The sequence below is a fragment of the Microcebus murinus genome, chromosome 2, assembly GCF_040939455.1.
Source record: "Microcebus murinus isolate Inina chromosome 2, M.murinus_Inina_mat1.0, whole genome shotgun sequence".
Lineage (NCBI taxonomy): Eukaryota > Metazoa > Chordata > Mammalia > Primates > Cheirogaleidae > Microcebus > Microcebus murinus.
The window spans coordinates 123,207,659-123,228,935 of NC_134105.1; positions in this window are offsets into that span (position 1 = coordinate 123,207,659).

Genomic DNA, 21,277 nt, shown 5'->3' on the forward strand with positions numbered 1-21,277 from the left:
ATATAAAAAACTGAAATTCAAGGCCCACATCATGTTAAATGTAGGTGAAAAAATCTATATAAAGTTTTATCTAAGTGATTAAATATGAATGCATCATAATTACATAGCAATTAGGTGATTTTAAAGATCTTATATTTGAGAGATACATAATGAAGCATGTGTTGATGAAATGATAAAATGTCTGGAATTTGCTTCAAATCATCTAGTCTGGGAAATGTGGAGAAGTGGCAATAGGTGAAACAAGATGGGCCATGAGCTGATAATTGTTGAAGTTGGGTGGTGGATACATAGTCATGCTATTCTCTGTACTTTTTAATTTTTAATTTTGCATAAGAACAAATAAAGAAAATGATTATGTATAGGTCATTCTAGTATTAAAATGGTGGTTTTTAAAATCAGAGAAATCTATAAATCATATTTACAATAATAATAGACTTAAGGATAAAAATATAATTTTTTCAATTGATGCAGAAATAGTACTTGACAAGGTTCAACCCCTAATTTATGGTGGTATATATTTTTTTTTATCAAATCAAGAATATAGTCAATTTCCTTAACTTATTAAAGGTAATATAACAAAAATGTATAGCAACATTATGTTTAGTGGAGAATTTTAGGTGCTTTCCCCTATAAAATTGGGAGAAAGAAAAGGCAATCATTATTAGCACCACTAGTATGTAACATAGTATTAGAGGTCTTGGCCAACAGTATAAGAAAAGAAAAGAAGAAATAAGAGAAATAAGGGTTTCCAAGAAAGAAATAAAATTGTCATTATTTGCAGGCAGATTAAAAAGAGAATTCAGCAAGTTTGGAGAAATGAGATCAATTTATAAAAATCAATAGGATTTTAATATAAAGATGTCAGTTCTCCCCTAAATTAATCCATAAATTCAATGCAATATTATTCAGAATACCAGCTGGAATTTAGAGGAACTCAATACATTCATTTGAAATTTCACATGGAAAAATAAACATCCACAAATATTTGTCAGCCTTGAAAATTTCAAAGGATAGAAGCAGAGAGTTATTTTATCAGATATTAAAAATAGTAGTTAAGGCTGGGCGCGGTGGCTCACACCTGTAATCCTAGCACTCTGGGAGGCCGAGGCGGGCGGATTGCTCAAGGTCAGGAGTTCGAAACCAGCTTGAGTAAGAGTGAGACCCCGTCTCTACTATAAATAGAAAGAAATTAATTGGCCAACTAATATATATAGAAAAAATTACCTGGTCATGGTGGCACATGCCTGTAGTCCTAGCTACTTGGGAGGCTGAGGCAGCAGGACTGATTGAGCCTAAGAGTTTGAGGTTGCTGTGAGCTAGGCTGATGCCATGGCACTCACTCTAGCCTGGACAACAAAGAGAGACAAGAAAAGAAAGAAAGAAAGAAAGAAAGAAAGAAAGAAAGAAAGAAAGAAAGAAAGAAAGAAAGAAAGAAAGAAAGAAAGAAAGAAAGAAAGAAAGAAAGAAAGAAAGAAAGAAAGAAAGAAAGAAAGAAAGAAAGAAAGAAAGAAAGAAAGGAGGGAGGGAGGGAGGGAGGGAGGGAGGGAGGGAGGGAGGGAGGGAGGGAGGGAGGGAGGGAGGGAGGGAGGGAGGGAAGGAAGGAAGGAAGGAAGGAAGGAAGGAAGGAAGGAAGGAGAAGAAGAAAGAAAGAAAGAAAGAAAGAAAGAAAGAAAGAAAGAAAGAAAGAAAGAAAGAAAGAAAATAGTAGTAAAGCCATAGTAATAAAAACAAGGTGATATTGGCACAAGAACAAAATGGACAGTAGAACAGCATTGTCCTGTTGAGAACAATGGCAGTTCAGAAAGGGGGCCAAGTACATATGAGGACTTAATGGGATAAAGATAGCACCACAAATCAAAGTAGAAGGAACAGTTATTTAGCAAGTAGGATTAGGGAAACTAGCTCATTACATGGAGAAAAATAAAACTGGATATCTACTTCATGACTTCATGCCTTATACAAAGCTGGAAAGTGGATGGATTAAAGACCTAAATGTGAAAGATATTTTGTATAAAGTCAAGCAGAAAAAAGCACAGGAGAATATCTATGTGGCCATGGCAAGAAAAAAGACTTCTTAAACAAAAATTTCAAAGCTTATATAATTCATAAGACAAAAAAAGGTTTACATCAAAATAAATTTTTTTCCATTTCACAAAGGATATCACAAAGTTAATAAATAGGTAACAGAATAATATGTTTACAATATCTCAAACAAACAAAAAATTCCATCTGGCATATATGAGGAGTTCACAAGTCAACATTAAAAAATAATTAAAGAAACATCAATTCACAAATGGGTAAAGAATAGGAACATACGATTCACAGAACAGGAAACCTAAATGTCTATGAAGTATATGAAGAAATGTTCAAAATTAGTAGCAATCACAGAATTGCAAAGTAAAGCAACTCTGAGACGTCACTTTATACCAATTAAAGTTGCAAGAATTAGAAGGCTGGTTACTGTCAGGTGTCAGTGAAGGTATGGAATTATAAGAACCCTTGAAAGAAGACAGAAGAATGGCCAACAAACATATGAAGAAATGCTCAACATCTCTAATCATCAGGGAAATGCAAATCAAAACCACAATGAGATATCACTTAACCCCAGTGAGAATGGCCTTTATCAAAAAATCTCCAAACAATAAATGCTGGCGTGGTTGCGGAGAGAGAGGAACACTCCTACACTGCTGGTGGGACTGCAAACTAGTTCAACCTCTGTGGAAAGCAATATGGAGATACCTTAAAGTGATACAAGTGAATCTACCATTTGATCCAGCAACCCCATTGCTGGGCATCTACCCAAATGATCCAGTGACACTCTACAAAAAAGACACCTGCACTCGAATGTTTATAGCAGCACAATTCATAATTGCAAGGCTGTGGAAACAGCCCAAGTGCCCATCAATCCAAGAATGGATTAATAAAATGTGGTATATGTATACCATGGAGTACTATTCAGCTCTAAGAAACAATGGTGATATAGCACATCTTATATTTTCCTGGTTAGAGCTGGAACCCATACTACTAAGTGAAGTATCCCAAGAATGGAAAAACAAGCACCAGATATATTCTCCAGCAAACTGGTATTAACTGAGTAGCACCTAAGTGGACACATAGGTGCTACAGTAATAGGGTATTGGGGAGGTGGGAGGGGGGCGGGTATATACATACATAATGAGTGAGATGTGCACCATCTGGGGGATGGTCATGATGGAGACTCAGACTTTTGGGGGGAGGGGGAGAAATGGGCATTTATTAAAACCTTAAAATCTGTACCCCCATAATATGCCAAAATAAAAGAAATAAAAAAAAAATGGAAAAAAAAAAGAACCCTTGAGCACTGGGCAGGGATATTCACTGAAGCATGACTTGAGATGGTAAGCCCTTGGAGATCATCCAACTGTCCGTCAGTGAGAGTGGATAGGCAGACCGTGGCAAAAACTATTAACCTGATATTTATTAAGGAGCTGGTATCATTAATATATTCTTCCCCTCAATGAACAAAATAAGTTAGAAGCAACAGTCCATATGTACACATAATAACATGGACAGACCTGAAAACACAATATTGATAATGTACAATACAATTTATTTAAGTTGAAAACACGTATACAAAACATTTTAGATAACTCATTCAAACAAGAAGATGCACTTTAGGCTTTGGAATGGTTGCCTATAGGGACAGGGAGGACATGGGGTGAGGGAATGAATAAATGAATGAGTAACCAGCTTTATATGGACCGATGATAAGAATGTATCATGAACCGAGGGGCATAACCAGCTCAGCATTCAGCGGCAATCCGCGCCGGAGAGCTGCGTGCAGGTGCCGCGTCTGAGCCGAGCGGACCGCAGCACGGACGCACAGTCCACTGCGATCGCAAATACGCAAAGCTTGAAAGCTCTTGCTTTGGTTCGTGGTTCACACATTTGTTTGGTCCCTGGACTACTGTCTCCATCACTCCAGCTTATCGTCGCTGCTCTAAACCCTTCCTGAGAGCCTGGGAAGATAACCACAGCTTTTTATGAGAGGCTGATGAAGACGGACACAAGCAAATAACACTTCGCACAGGGAATGGCATTATCAACACGTGCATGACCCCAAAATATTTTTCACATTAACTTTAAATTACAAAATAAAGCTTTGGAATCCTAAAGTCTAAAGAAAATTTAAAAAGGGTAAAAACCTTAATTAATGGTCAAATTGATGACACCAATAACTTCTGCAACATCAAAAGAGTTTTGCCCTTAGGTTTGAAGCTGGCCTCCTCAGGACTGTTGCTTCTCTTCCTCCTGCTCTCCCTTTTCACCCTGACTCATTGAGAAAATGAGGCAAGAAGCAAGAATTGTATAACTGGTTTTTGCCTCTAAAGACTCATGCATTGCCAGAGTTTTATAGCACCTTGAGGAAGTATCATCTTCACGGCTATGAGGGCTGAGATCCTGAGCTCCTGGTATTGACTTTTCCCTCCAGCTGTCTCCTCTCCTCAGAGGAAGCCGTCCATCACTGCTGAGCCCACCTGGCCACCCTCTTCACTATGGTCCATATTGCTCTGCTCCACAAGTCTGACCTGCGTCCCCTTGCCCTCCGGTCCAGTTGAGTCTGACCAATTAGCAGCCCTGGTAGGAGAAGAGAGGGAGGCGTCTTCTCCCCAGTGCCCTTCCGGAAGGGTAGCTGTGGGCTGGCTGTGTTTCCAGAGATCTCAACTACAGACAAGTGGAACTTTCCAGAAACATGTCCCAGGGTTCTAGGAACCACCTGGTCTCCCTGCTACTCCAGTGCTTGGAGTGGTACTGGAGCCCCACTGTCGCCAGCTCCAGGGTCCTGCGCCATCATGTGTGGTTCTCCCACACACATGCCTTGGATAATACCTTCAATAAAAATCTCAAGTTGCCCTAACCTGATTTTGCCATCTGTTTCCTGCTGCAACCTTGCTGATGCTCCCTGCCTGCTCCATATTGCAGAGCACTTAAAAAACAAGTTCATTTTTCTTTGATGACCCTTTTAGGCCCTCCATAAACATTTAGAGTTTCAAATTTTGATGTTGATTGGAAGCCAGGAACCAAAGTTATAAACAAAGCTGTTTCAGGGCTCTGGTCTGGGCTCACCCAAAATATGCCAGGAGTATCTTTGAAAATGACTAATGAAAGTGTTCCTCAATTTGTTCCCAGAGGTATCACCATCCCCCGTGGGGACACTTTACCTGAGACTACCCTCTGTGCTTTTATAGATTTCATTACAATTGTAACAGGTTTATGTTTCACTGTTAAGAGTTGAATAAAACTTTACCCATAAAAAGTAAATCATTGCAAATCCCTAGATAAATGGAATGGGCTTAGCATCATAATACTAATTTATAGGGCCTGTGTGGTATAACTTTCATCTGCAGAGCATCTCAGATTAAAATGACTTACAGGGTTAAAGAATAGTCGGGGCAGGCGGAGAAAGAGCCAGTCTGGAAGACAAATGTACCAAATGGATACCAATAAGCTAAACACAGGGACCACTTCACCACACTCCTGGGCGCCAGACGACTCAGAGGTGAAATACCAGGCTGTTAACTGCTACAGCAGAGTCTCATTTAAGAAAGAGAATAAAGAAGAATAGCCTGCCCGCAAACACTGCACACGGGATTTTGGAAGGCGCAGCACAATGAATACCATTAGACTCACTCGGGAGAGCCGTGGAGTTTCATCTCTCGCCTTTAGCCTGTCTCCCTACCTACACCATTTCCTAAAGATGTGGGTGCTGCTTTTACACACACCCTCTCTCACTACACACACAACTCACAGACAGCTGCGAGGCGATGTTCGAGGGCAGCGGCCAGGCAGGCGTTCGACAAGTATGTCCTGCTATGGTCCTGGCACTGAGAAAGGAAAAGTGAACAAAACGGTCCCTGCTCTTGTGAAGCTTATGCTGCAGTTCTCTATGTCGTGGGCAGGGTGAGGGAAACACAGACAGAAATTAATACACAAATGCATAAGATGTCAGGTAGTAAAAAAAAACAAGAGTTGGGGGGAAAAAATGAGCCAACTGAGAGGAATGGAGGGTGCCGCTTTAGAAAGTCTGAACAGAGAAGCCAGAAGCCAGGAAAGCCAGACAAACCTATGGTTCTCTCTACCACAGAATATGCACGCAGTTCTAAATTCAGTGGGATACAGTGTGTATACCTGGTACACAGAAGATTCTAATTAAGTAAAATAGACTGACCACAAACAGATCAGATTTCAACCTCTCCTACAGCGTCCAGGAGAAATCAGTGTGTTGCCAGCGCCAGCCCCCGTGAGCCTGAGGTTATATACTCGTCTTGATCATGAGATGCAATGAAAGATAAAGCTCCATCGCAAGGGACCAAGATGAAGGTAAGTGACAGGCACCAAGTGAGTCTCCCAGGCTATTAACCTGTCACCAAGAAAATAGGGATGATAAGAGTGTTTATCTGCAAGCCCTAGCCTCCAAGGAAATTGTAGGTGTCTTTTCAGTTTGGCTTTTAGTGTCATTAAACATCAAGACCTCCCTTAGTTGTCCAAGGAAGCTGTCCTTGGCTTCATTTCATAGATGGTAAAACTGAGGCCCTGAGAAACTCAGTGACTGCCCTATGTAAACTATGGCTGGCAGAGGCAGGACATAGGGTCGAGGCAATTGGATACATTATTAAAAGGGAAACACACACACACCCCCAGTCTACTGCAGGGAACGCTGGACGTAGGGGGCTTCTGCCTGAATGGCATGTATAAAGGAATCACATATGCTAATAACTGTTTCCCCCTCACCTTAGCTACCTATAAGGCCTTTCCAAGATTAATGTAATATGAGAGATGGTGTGAGAGATGATATGGTCCTAATGGGAAAAATGGGTTGTTTATATTATTAACAACCCATTTCGTTTGTTCTCAAAACTATCAGCACATGGGAGGAACACTACAGGAGACACCACCAGTCCTTGCCAACATGCAGTTATCTTTTCCTTTCTGGGCACACGGAAGATTATAATACTTAGCCACCTTGACGCCGCCAGGATCACATAACCTGTTCTGCTAGATGATACGTAACACAAAGTAACGCGCCCCTTCCTGGTTGAGTCTAAAGTCTCAGTGGGACTCCCCAGCTTCCCTCCTTCCCTTTAGTGCAGAGTTTGAAGACCACATGTTGAGATGGGAGGGCCAAAAGTCTGAAACAGCCTGGATGGATGAGTCACTGCTCACAGGACAGCTTCCTAAATCGTTGCTGGAACCACAGTGCATTTTGCAGCAACAGGAAACAGACTTTTATTGCCAAGCCACTGTGTTCTTGGGATCATTTGTTACTGCAGCACGGTTTAGCGTGAAGTGACTTACACGCATACGATAACGTTAGTGTCCTCTGCCTGTAGCCAGGACCAGCTGAGCCAGCTCCTGCAGGGCATGAATGCGAGGTGAAAATCAAGCATTGACCTCTTGACCTTTAGAACTTTCAATGTGGGTTCCGGGGCTGGGCACCAGGCGCAGGAGAGGGGGAATGAGCCATGCTCTGCGACTGCAATTCAGAAAGCTGGGTTCCTGTCCAGGGTGCGCTGTAATCTGATCGGCCTGCTTCTGGAAGGGAGCTTACCCTTCATCCATAGCATTCTCCCTCAGACTATCCAGCCCCCATGCATTCTTTCCTTGGGAGCCACTAAAGCCCAGAACAAATCCCCTGTGTGAAGATTTCACAGCAGCCCTCCCCTGCCTCGGAGTAATAGGAAGTGTCTGTTATGCCTCGTTAGAAAATTGAAGTTTTACTTGGCCAAAGCCAAAAGGTAATACAATTCTATAACGCTGTAGTTTTATCTGTTTATTACTTACTGTTTGGAGAGAAAACAATAAATAAAATATTGTGCATGTAATATCCCCTTTTCCCTCTAGGGACTCAGAGAGGCTCCAAATTTCCAAATAACCTCAGTGGGGAGCAGTGTTTGCAAACAGTCCAGCAGCTTCTTTATGACTCTCTCCTTAACCTTTCCAACCCTCCAATTCCTGTCTGTGAGGTCAGGTCACTTCTACTTAAAAATGCTGGAACACCACAATACAGTCTAAAACAACAGAACAGGCATGTTCTCACATGTATCCAAATCCAAATGTGTCAGCCCTGTGTAATTATAGGCCTGCAAAACATCAAGTGTGGGCACCAGAAAAAGAAGGGACCTCGTGGACAACAACATTAGTTACAGGAAAACTGATCCCGGTAGTTGTAGCCAGCGGCCGGTCTCAGACCCAGGCCCTCCACGTGCACTCCCTCCTGTTTCCAGAAGAAAATGAAGAAGCCAGGAACTGTGCTGAGGAGAAGAACCAAAAAGCAGAACTACACCCTCACAGCCTCATGACCTCCTGACTGTGAGAGGTGCCAGTCGCCCAGGAAAGAGCAAATGGATCCGGCAGGTGTTGGGAAGCCAGGGCGCGGCTGCCTGTGAGCAAGCGCAGCCTGTCGCCCCTCCCCAGGCCTCTCACCCTGCTCTGGCCGGGCTCAGCCACAGGTCTCCCAGGGCGAGCCAGAGGGACCCCGGGCCTCAGGCACTGCCCCTTCCTCCTGACCCACGGAAAGTCACTTCCATTCCGGGGTAGCGGTCACCGTCGTGTGCCTCCTTCCGACGCCGTCTTCCCAGTCCTGGACTCGTGCTCCTGCGCCTTCTCAGTTGCTTTTCGCAACACCATCAAAACAGCAAAAGATCCTATAATTCTAAGACTCTCACAATTTGACAAAAAACCTTTATAATAATGCATTAGTCCCCAGGCAATTTTAAGCCTCTTATCTTTAATTGTGGAATTCAGGATTGTATCTCCCACGAAAGGAATTGCATGCATGCAGGGTGGGAGGGAGCCGCCCCGGGCTCCCAAGTGCTAAGGCTCCGAGGGCCTGAGGTGGTGCTGCTTCGGCCCGTGAGGACCAGGTGAGGGGAGAAGACATGAGGCAGAAAGAACTGTGGGTGTTCCGTCCTCTTGCTCTTGGCTGTCCTCAGAAGAACGGATCCGGGCTGCTCCCTCCGAAGTTCTTTTCTGTGAGGGTTACCGGAGGAAATGGCCTGGACTCATGGTTTCTCACACTGTGGCCCTGCGCCGGGAGCCGTCTGCCCTCCCTGGGCCCTCCTGCCTGTCGCTGGCACTGCGCAGTCCAGGCCTCCATCCCTTCCTCGCCCTCGTCTGAGCCGCCGTCACCGACTATTCTGTGCCTCTTCACCAAATGCACAGCCCGCCCCAGCGAGGCTGCCACCTTCTCCCTGGAAGACTGCCCACTCCCTCAAGGCTCCCAGTTCTCTGCCTTGAGGTCATCAGCACAGGGACATCTGGGATGCCAGCGGACAGAAGGAGCTGGACACTTCCCATTGTCCAGCGCATCAGCTTCGGGCAGGTGACCCTCGGTTGTCACAGAGGGAGGAGCTCCAGCCAAAGGAGGGGCACAGGGTCGAGAAGGCAGAGGGCGGGGCCTGAGCAAGGCCTTCGCCGCTGGCCCTGCACCAGCCAGCGTGTGCAGAAGCACGTGTTGAGGGGAAACTGACGTCTTCGACAATAATTATAGTTACCAAGAAACTTTGAAAGTGAGAAAAGAACTGAAACTCTGGCTAGCAAAAAGTGATACTACTTACAGGCTTTATGCAAATTATTTCTAATTATCATGCAACACAATAATAATATGTCTATCACTATAATGTGTCGAATCAACTTTCTCATAAGTTCTCCATAACAATTCTGAACTTTCTTCATACACAAGCTGTGCAAGAAAAAGAATATCAATTAACAAGACCACATCATCCTTTCAAACCCTTTGCCCATATTTCTACATGGTTATTTGTCTTTTTCTTTAATAAGTTTTGAATGGCCTTTAGGCTCTGAGGAGGGCATCCTTTTATATATTACATGTGCTGCAAATATTTCTTCCAGTTTGGGATGTATCTTTTAATTTTGACAGTGTATTAGGCTATAGAGAAACCGGTTTAAGTCCTTGCTAATAATTATACTCTATGTGCTCACTTTCCATGCAACATACTTGCCTGCTCATATTGTTTAAAAAAAAAAGAAACATAGAAAAAATGCCCATTATATCTATTTGCTGAAGCCTGGAATTCCTTTGAACAGGAAATAATCTTTCATCTCACAATTAGAGATAAAAGGTTTACAAATGCATAGAGCCACAGAGGTAACACACCAGTGTGTCGCAGGTCAATGTGAATGACGGCAGGGTCTTCCCTATGTTTACGGGAGGTTTCATTTAGAAAGCAGCAGAGAATTCAGGGCCAGAAGGGGTGAGAGAAAGGCCACCAGGAGAAGTTCTACAGACCAAGACTGACTGCCCTAGAACCTTCCCTGACCCGCTGCAGGTCACGGCTCGTCACCTCTTGCCTATGGTCCACGGCCCTCGGGTACCTGCCTGTCATATCCCACTGCGCTCACTGCCGTACAACCGCTGCTTACTTCTCTGCCGTGCTCTCTCCTCTACAATGTGCTGGGGCGGGGACTGCATCTGACCAGCTCATCGATGTGTCCAGAGCACCACACCTAGTAGGTTTTTAATAAACACTCATTGCATGAATGGGTAGAGGAATCAATAAATCTGTAAACCAACGTTATTACTTTCCTCAGGGCTCCTGTGACAGGGTCACTCCTCCTGCGGTAGAAAGACAGAGAGGCACTACATATCAAGGGAGAAGATTCAAGCTGAGAAGATGAGCCCTACAGAATGACCACCACCCTGCCAGCACTGGCCAAAAAAGGCCCCAGGAATAAATGCCTCAAAAGAACCCCACTCTAAGGGGTGGGGCCATTTCTTCCCTTGGAATTTAGATTCCAATATATCAACGTGAATAAGGGCAGTACTTCCCCTCCCGCAGAGACACAGAGCTCCCCTAACCAGCTGAGATCCTGTAATGCCTTCAGCTACACCCTGAAGCAGGGACAACTGGGTTTTCAGGCACTGCCCGGAAGAATCGACCTCATGCAGCAGGGCACCCTTGTCTAACTAACTAGGTTCTCCTCAGTATTTTATGGCTGATTTGGCTTGAGCCTCATTTACCTTCTTGGAAATTTGCTGAACTTTCTGTCCTCCAATAGCTGGCCTCAAATAACACCACACTGCACTCTCTGTACTTGTGACCTTTTGCAGAGTCCTGTCTAGACTACGGAGGCCCTGCCCAGCCACCATCAGGACTGACCTCTTTTCTGGCCTCCCTGGCAACTTTAGCCTGGCTGATCGTGATCCTTTCTAGTTCTGGTGCTGCACAGATGTGTTCTTTCCCGTGCTCTGCCCTGGCCAAGGATGCTGCCTGCTCGTGTCTAGCCTGCCCTGGACAAGGCCAGTGCATGCACACCACACGCTAGGGGCCGTTGCTGTTCTAGTTTCTTCTCATCTCCAGTGCTGTGCACGTATCCCCACCTGCCTACCTCTGCTTTCAGATTCCTGCTGCCCACGTGCTTTAATCTGAGTTTTAGACTCCTAGAATTGGCTTGAGTCCTGCCTGTTGGTTACTCATGACCACTTTTCCTGGACACCATCCAGGCTGCCTCTCTGAATCTGGGATTGATTCCAGCTCTGACACCTGATAACTGCAGCACCATGAAATGGTGCCTGAGCACCCTCCCTGCCCGACACTCTGTCCTTCAGTTCCAGGGAGTCTCTGCCTTGTGCTGTTCACTGGCTCACTATTGTCTAGACCTGCAAAGGAGACACAAGGAAAACCACCACTCCTGCTACATGGCGTAAATATAAACTAAAATTTCTTTTGAGAAGCTCCTGGGCAGAACGGCGGACTGCACAGGTTCCAATCCATCTGCCATCTGGGGAGGAGTTTCTGGCTTGGGCATAGCTGTGTACACTATGGAAAGGGCTCTAACAGAAAGAGCCTGCTTCATACTGTTCTGAATATTCACAGGAATGAGGTGCTGAGGGACATCTAGTTGACAGCATGACAATGAAGGTTTTAGGATTAAAGAGACCAGCTGCTGATATCGACCTGTTCTTCCAGTGAGCTAACTCAGATAGCTGAGCTAGCTTCTTGCTGTGCTACTAAAAGCAGGGAGGACGTGGGCCTTGAGGCAGCACTGCTGTGTCTCCCCTCAAGCTCCTTCTCCACTCCTGGCTAGGGGCTGTTGCTGCCCTTCACCGCCTGCCCTTCGCCCCAGACTGAGTCCCAATCTTGCTCAACAAGCCTGTTGGCAGCGTCCCTCCCCTCCCCGGCTTCCTCTCCTTGGGCTCTGCAAGATAACAGGCTTGCAAATGCATAGAGCCTCCGAGATGAGGAGATGATGCATTCTGCGTCAGGTGATGGGAGTGCTGTTCCCATGTCTATGGGAGGGGGATTCATATAGAAAGCAGTAGAGAACTCAGCTCCAGAAAGGGTGAGGAGCCAGACCACTAAGAGGAGCCCTTGAGCCACTCTGGGCTTCCCAGGCGGTCCAAAGATAGAGACCCCGCCCAGCCTCATAGCTCAATCTCCCACCTCTCATCAGAATACACACATCTAATTCATTCTCCCAGGACCCTGCTTTCTAATGGAATTAGAATCACAGAAGTTAAGGTATACATCATCTTACCATAAAGTGGGAATGTAAATATCTTTACTCCGGTGTAAGAAAACCAGAGGATGCTTCTTGTGAGAGGCGGAGGCTTCGGTGCTCGTCCTGTCTTTGGAGGTGCTCCGCGCTCACAGAGCCCTCTGCTCTCTCCAGGCCTGCGTGCCCCACGCGTCAGCTCCGCTGCTCACTGGCTAATTGGTCGCAGGCAACTGTCTGAACAACTTAGTGCCTTTGTTGTCTCATCAGCAAAATGGAATTATATTAAGACCTTTCTTCAAAGCACTGTCCAGAGAATTAATGAGAGAATCTTATATGAACCACTTAGCACGGTACCTGGCACTCAACAAACATTAGATCTTATTTCTTGAAGACTTTGTCTCCTATTCTTTAAGAAAATCAATCCAAATGCATTCTTCTATTAAGTAGTATTTAACGCCAATGTATATTACCCCTCCCAGGTAATATAATTGCATTTAAACTGAGGGATATTTTCATCCAATGAAGGGCTGGCTATACTCAGAAAGTTTCCAGCTTCCAGGCAGATGGAGAATGGAGGAGCTTCGGGGCAGGTGAGAGTCACGCATCCCTCATATCAAGTGAACGAAGTAGGTAGATGCCTGTTGCCCTGACTCATGCAGAGAGACTTGGGCTTGTCGTCCAAATTCCATAAAGCCCCAAACCTGGAAAATGGCAACCAGGGCTTATTTTCCCAGCTCTATTAAAAAAGGAGATATGCCAGATCATTTAATTTTTCTTGCTTATATCATATAGTCCTTCTTTTAAAAAGAGAAAATTGCTCAAAAGAGATAAAGTATGACCTGAATAACTTAATTTGAATGCCTCAACACTCCGGATATTTAGCAATGATAGTAATGTTTATTCTTCATACTTTGATAGATTTTCTTCTCTGTCCAAATCAATTCCACTATTCCACTAAACACTCATATCACTTTTGGCAAATATTTATTACTAAGGTGTTTCTAGCTTTTTCAAAGGCTAATATTTTATCTATTTTATTTCCCTAAATTCTACACAAACACCAAAACCCTTCTAGGTCCAGCTCCATCCTGCACTGTCTTCTAGTTTTGATTAGCAGGGTTATTTCTTAATGCAAAGCCAACGTTGTAACATATTTCTTTCCCTACTTTTTATTCAAAAGCTCCTTTGGAGGAGTCTTTATTGCCTTTTAATTGTCTGAGTTTATTTTCTTCATTTCTCTTATTAAAGCAGAGTTGGCAGAGGGGACAAGGGGGAATATAGCTGGTCCTCAACAACCTTTAAAGTCATCTTTAATCTTATAATCATCTTCATGTTATCAGCCAGCCTCCCTTTTCCCTTGCCTCCACTTTTTCTTGATCTATTCAGAAAAACCTTTCTCATTCTCATTTGCTCACATTAATTCACCCTGCTCTTTGGCTGCCCTGACTTAAGTTGCGCATTTTCATTTGGTTCTCTCCTGTCCCTTTCCTTTCCAAGTCAGATTTTTCTTTGCAGTTAGGTTTTTAAGCCACCCTTTGTAAATCCACTTTGCAAAGAGCAAGCAATCTCCAATCTTCTTTTCCAGAGCAATTGTAATCCACTATGCTTTAATTATAGTGTCTATTCAGATGTTCAAAATTCCATCCAGTTATAGATTTTAATACTTCTTCCCTCTGCACCATATTTATTAGACTGATTAATTCCCCAAATGTGCTTTTTTGAAGTTTAATACCCTTGGTCTTTGAAGCCACTGCTTACTTAAAGAATTCAAGAAGATCATGATCACTGGTAACAAGGCAGCTGCCGTGGAATTCGCTATATAACTCAGCTGTCACTATTCCTGGTCTCTCTAGTACTGTACCACTCTTAGCCTGGTTTCCCAGCACGGCAGTGAAAACACCATCCTCTCCCTATCCTGGGACATGCTGTGATGGACAATGGTTTTGCCTACAACCAGTGGAGACCTGTGCCTGGGAAGTTTCACAGAAAGATAAACATATTAAGTAAGGATTGACTTTTTTATTATTGTTTACCCTCGTCTCATCTCGGATGATTGGTAATTGCTCATAGGTAACTCACGTTATTTATCTGGCCCTTCATTTTCATATAAATGAAATGAAAATAGAGGGTAGGTGGCTTCTAAGGTATCATCTAGCTCTTAGAAATACCATGCTTCTACGCTTCTAATTTATTCTCCAGAATCATGGAGTTGTATTTCTGGCACATTATTGTGAACTAAGGAACATTTTATTGTTTAAAAATAAATATTTAATTTAGATGTAGTGAGTAGTTAGACCACCTTATCTTTATTAAGGTAAAATTGGCATATGGTTATATGTACATAAAATGTATAATTTGATAAGATTTGTCAAAGATAATATACACACACACTCATGCAACTATCACCGCAATCAAAATAATATTCATATTTATAAGCCCTACTTTGGGAGTAGTTGAGTATCACTTATGATTCCATATTATCTACTGTGTTAGCTTTTTAACTAGAACTCTTTGTAGTGTTAATTCAGTGGTGGCTTTAGGGTTTCTAATATACATCTTTAACTTATCAGTCTGCCTTCAAGTGATATTTTATCATTTCATATATGTACAAGAACCTAATAACCATACAATTTCATTCTCCTCTCCTGGCCTTTGCAATGTTGTTGTTATATATTATGCTTGTACACACATAAACTCCAACATAGTTATTTTTTTCCTTTAAATGGTCATATTTTTAAAAGATTGAAATAATTGTTTAAAGACTTTTATAGTTACGCACGTAGTTACCATGTCCAGTGTTTTTCATTCCTTTGTATAGATTTATATTTCCACATGGTATCATTTTCCTTTTGCCTGGGTCCAGACCCAACAAAATACTGCTTGTAGTACAGGTCTGCCAGTGACAAATTTCTTCAGTTTTTGCATATCTGAAAAATATTTATTTAATATTAGCTTTTTAAACATTTTTGCTGAGTATAGAAGCTAAGTTGACAGTTGTTTTCCATCAGTACTTTAATACTGTCTCTCCTCTCTTGCACCATTTCTGATGAGAAATCTATTGTCATCCTTAACTTTGTTCCTCTATGAACAATGTATTGGCCAGCCATGGTGGCTCACGCCTGTAATCCTAGCACTCTGGGAGGCTGAGGCAGGAGGATCACTTGGGGTAAGGAGTTCAAGACCAGCCGGAGCAAGAGTGAGACCTCATCTTTACTAAAAAATGAAATAATTAGCCGGGAACTACTAAAAATAGAAAAAATTAGCTTGGTGGTTCTCACCTATAGTCCCAGCTACTAGGGAGGCTGAGACAGGAGGATCACTTGAGCCAAGGAGTCTGTGAGGTTGGCTGATGCCATGGTACTCTAGCCCAGGCAAGAGAGCAAGACTCTGTCTCAAAAAAATAGATAATGTATCTTTATTTTCAGGTGCTTTTAGATTTTTCTCTTTCACTGAGTGTTAAACAGTTTGATTATAATTATAATCAAATGGTTTTGATTATAATCTTTGGTTTTGTTTTCTTCCTGTTTCTTGGCCATTTTTTGAGCCTTAGAATTATAATTTATGGTTCTCATCAAATTTGGACAATGTTTAGCCATTATGCCCCCAAATATATTTTTGTACCCTGCTCTCTTCTCTTTGGGGCTAAGTTATATATGTATCTTTGGCCACTTGAACTATACCACAGCTGGCTGATGCTCTTTGTTTCCCAGGTTCTGTGTGATTAACTTTGTATAGTTTCTACTCTGTTTTCATATTCCATAACCCTTGTGTCTATATTGTCTACTCTGCCATCAATTCCATCTAGTGTGTTTTTCATCTCAGAAATTATAGTTTTCAACTCAAGAAGTTTTTTTAATGTTTTCATTATATGCTATTTAATATGCTCATTTTTCTCTATGTTTTTGAGCAAATGGAATGTTCCTAATAATTTTGACATCTATGCCATTTCTGGGTTGATTTTGATTGATTTTTTGCTGAGTATAGGTCATATATTTTCTTGCTTTGTATGCCTAGTAATTTTTTATTGGACGCCAGACATTGTAAATTTTATCTTATTGGATACTGGATATTTTTATATTTCTATTAATATTCTTGAGTTTTATTCTGCTTCACCATTAATTTACTTAGACATATGATCCTTTCTGGTCATACTTTTAAGCTTTGCTAGGCAGTACCAGAGCAATGCTTAGCCTATGCTAATTTCACCCCACTACTGAGGCAGTACCCCACTGAATACTCTCCCTGATGTCCAAGTATGAGATTTTTCCTCTCTGATGGGAACAGAAAATATTCCCTATCTTGTGCAAGCTTTGGAGATTGTTCCCTCCAGTACTTTTAACTAATTCTTTCCCCAGCCTCATAGTTCCCTAACAAGCACGCACTGATGGCACTCAGGTGAAGACTGAAGGGGACCCTCTGAAATCTCTGAAGTTCTCTTTCTGTGCAGCTCTCTCCTAAGAGCACTCCACCCTACAAACTCCAACCACATTGGCCTCCCCAGACTCCCAGATCTGTCTCCTTAAATCAGAAAAACCACCAAGATTTTTCTGGGTTTCCCCTACCTTTGCCATGGCCTTGAAACTCTCTCGGTGGTATTTGGGGGCACTCAAGGCTCACATTATTCATTTTCTATCTCTCAGGGATCATTGTCCTTTTTCTGATGTCTAAAGCCTTACAAACTATTTTTTTCATACTTATGGTCCAATTTTTAAAAACTCTGATGCTACAAACTAAATAAATGACACCAGAAGTGAGGGCTTGGGAGAGCCCACCCAACTGAAAGCCTGTTAACAGACAGTAAAGCCCCTGTGCCCAGGGGTGGAAAGGTGCTATACAACCCCATAATTGTGCCGCCACCCTTAGGCCAGGTCAACACGCGACAGAGCCAGAGACATTTCCTTTCATCTAGCTCCTGTGATTTCACCTTGTCCCCTTGGTTTTATATCAGGTGACAGAAGAAAGGTTTTCAGTCCCAGCTCCCATCGTCCCAGTGGGCCTGTCCCCAGCTGACACACCTGTTTCTGCTCTCCCTAAGCAGGGCAACACTCCAACTAGAGGTGAGGTCCCAGCTGGCAGCCAGGCCCAGGTCCCACTGATACGGCAGGATCAGAGGGACCAAACTGAAGGATCACAGGAACAAGTTCTGAGATCAGAAGGACCCAGCTGTGAGACCACAGGGACAAGCTATGAGACCACAGGGACAAGCTGTGGGATCACAGGGACAAACTGCGGGATCAGAGGGACAAGCTGTGGGATCAGAGGGACAAGGTGCGGGATCAGAGGGACAAGCTGTGGGATCACAGGGACAAGCTGTGGGATCAGAGGGACAAGCTGTGGGATCAGAGGGACAAGGTGCGGGATCAGAGGGACAAGCTGTGGGATCACAGGGACAAGCTGTGGGATCAGAGGGACAAGCTGTGGGATCAGAGGGACAAGGTGCGGGATCAGAGGGACAAGCTGTGGGATCACAGGGACAAACTGCGGGATCAGAGGGACAAGCTGTGGGATCAGAGGGACAAGCTGGGAGATCAGAGGGACAAGCTGTGGGATCAGAGGGACCAAGCTGTGGGATCAGAGGGACAAGCTGCGGGATCAGAGGGATAGGCTGTGGGATCAGAGGGACAAGCTGCGGGATCAGAGGGATAGGCTGTGGGATCAGAGGGACAAGCTGCGGGATCAGAGGGACCAAGCTGGGGGATCAGAGGGACAAAGCTGGGGGATCAGAGGGACCAAGCTGTGGGATCAGAGGGACAATCTGCAGGATCAGAGGGACAAGCTGCGGGATCAGAGGAACCAAGCTGGGGGATCAGAGGGACAAGCTGTGGGATCAGAGGGACCCAGCTGTGGGATCAGAGGGACAAGCTGTGGGATCAGAGGGACCAAGCTGCCACTGGCTCTGAAGCTCAACCCTGGCGCCTGGTGCATTGTCAGGGTAACTACAGCAGTTGCCCGGACACTTGGAAGGGCCATGTTCTCCCAGCCCTGTGCCCACTCAGGCCCGTCCCAGAAGCGCATGAGTCAGCACTGTTACGCCTGACATTTCCTCAGTGTCGTTTTCTGTCTGTGAGGTTCGGTCCTCACGAGCCAGCACAGCGAGTCCTACCAGGCAGGCCTTCCAGAAAATGTCTCCAGGGCTGAATGAATAACACCATCTCTGTCCTACATCTGGAAAAGCATATCGGTGTCAGGGCAACGCCAATGATCGTCTGGGACGAAATAACCTTACTTGGTCATTTAACTTAATATCAAATTTTCCACTATTCAAAGAAACATGCCTAACATTGAGGAACTCCTTGCATCGCCTCACTTAACAAGCACACATGAGGCCCTGCCCCATGACCGGCACAGCACCAGAGCCCCGAGCAGCAGGAGGCACTGGCAGGCAAAGGGACCCCTGTGTGCCAAGGTCCCCAGACAGGCACGGAACTCGTGCGGAGACCGCAGTCCACAGTCGAGGCAGGGCACTGCTGTGGTGACCGAGGACCTCAGACGAGGCAGGACACTGCTGTGGTGACTGAGGTACCCAGACGAGGCAGGACACTGCTGCGGTGACCGAGGTCCTCAGACGAGGCAGGACACTGCTGTGGTGACCGAGGTCCCCAGACGAGGCAGGACACTGATGCGGTGACAGAGGTCCCCAGACGAGGCAGGACACTGCTGTGGTGACCGAGGTCCCCAGACGAGGCAGGGCACTGCTGTGGTGACCGAGGACCCCAGACGAGGCAGGGCACTGCTGTGGTGACCGAGGACCCCAGACAAGGCATGGCACTGCTGTGGTGAATGAGGTCCCCAGACGAGGCAGGGCACTGCTGTGGTGACCGAGGTCCCCAGACAAGGCATGGCACTGCTGTGGTGAATGAGGTCCCCAGACGAGGCAGGGCACTGCTGTGGTGACCGAGGACCTCATAGGAGGCAGGGCACTGCTGTGGTGACCGAGGACCCCAGACGAGGCAGGACACTGCTGTGGTGACCGAGGTCCCCAGACGAGGCAGGACACAGCTGTGGTGACCGAGGTCCCCAGACGAGGCAGGACACTGATGCGGTGACCGAGGTCCCCAGACGAGGCAGGACACTGCTGTGGTGACCAATCCCCAGACGAGGCAGGGCTCTGCTGTGGTGACCAAGGACCTCAGATGAGGCAGGACACTGCTGTGGTGACCAATCCCCAGACGAGGCAGGGCTCTGCTGTGGTGACCAAGGACCTCAGATGAGGCAGGACACTGCTGTGGTGACCGAGGTCCCCACACGAAGCAGACACTGCTGCGGTGACAGAGGTCCCCAGACGAAGCAGGACACTGCTGTGGTGACCAAGGTCCCCAGATGAAGCAGGACACTGCTGCGGTGACAGAAGACCCCATAAGAGGCAGGACACTGCTGTGGTGACCGAGGTCCCCAGACGAGGCAGGACACTGCTGCAATGACCGAGGACCCCAGACGAGGCAAGACAGTGCTGCAGTGACCGAGGTCCCCAGAAGAGGCAGGACACTGCTGCGGTGACAGAGGTCCCTAGACCAGGCAGGACACTGCTACGGTGACCGAGGTCTCCCGGCAAGGCAGGACACTGCTGGGTGACCCAGGCCCCCGTGCTGGAAGAGGCGCAGAATGTAGGTGGCTGGGACACAGCACCGGGGGTAGAGGGCAGAGAAGATCCCCTGTGGAAGCCCCGCGGGAGCTGGGCTGCAGTGCGAGGGCGCAGGGGCTCTGGGAGCGAGGCGGGGCAGGAGAGCGAGCTCAGCAGAGGGAGTGTTGGCAAACTGGAAGGAGCTCATTTCTTGCCTTTCAAGCCTGGAGTGCAGTGTGGCTTCGCTGGGGAGATTGCAGCCAGGGGTCTCGGGACAGCAGGCTGATCCCAGGCTTGTCCTCCAGGGAGGCGCTTGAGGTATAGGCTGGCGACAGCAGGTGCTGACAGGTTTTACGTAAGGCCCAAGAGGATCAGATTCACACTTTAGAAGGATCCCTCAGTCTGGGTAGGGGACAGGTAGAAGGAGTAAGGTTGCAGACAGGAAAGCAATTAGGAAACTATCGTCTCCTGGGCAGCAAATAACTCTGGTCTGAATCAAGCTGGTAGCAGTGGAGTTTTCGAAAAATAGATAAATCTAGAAATATGTATGAGGCAGAATCAAGAAGAGTGATGGGTTGAGGGTAGGCATGCAGGAGGAGGCAGCTAGCAGCTAAGCCAGATGCTTTCACTAAGGGGGTGTTGGTGGCATCTGGCAAGGCAGGAAACGTAAGAGGACACGGGGGTCCACAGCGGGTGCTTCTTGTTCTGTCATCAACTTGGTTACCGTGCCTGCGGGAAGTGAGGGAGGTGGGCAGGCCAGAGCACCCCGGCACCCACGCCCACCCTCCCTGGTGGGCCAGTGGGGACCAAGGAGGGCGTCACAAAACAGGAGAGCTGAGGCCTGGCCTAGACAGGGATTCCCTCAAGAACTCACAGGAAGCTCATGACTGGGGCCCCAATTTCTGATCCAAACTTCAACCATCTGACCTAACATCCTTCGTAAGATAATCTCAGATTTTACATCAAATGCCAGGTGGTAGTTTCACATAAGCACAGAGGACCCCCAAAGCTAGAGACATGTTTTTATCACGTCAAATAGATCAATAGATCATATGGCAGTCCAGCGTCTAGTGAGGTCAGCTTGTTACCTTCAGGCTTGATGTGCCCCGACTCCTCCCCTTGCTGACGAAGGTGGGGAGGAATCTGAAGGCTGATTCTACAAGCCCCTGGTGGCTGCAGCTGGCCCGCTGGTCACCTCCTTCTGCCCCAGTCTCCTTA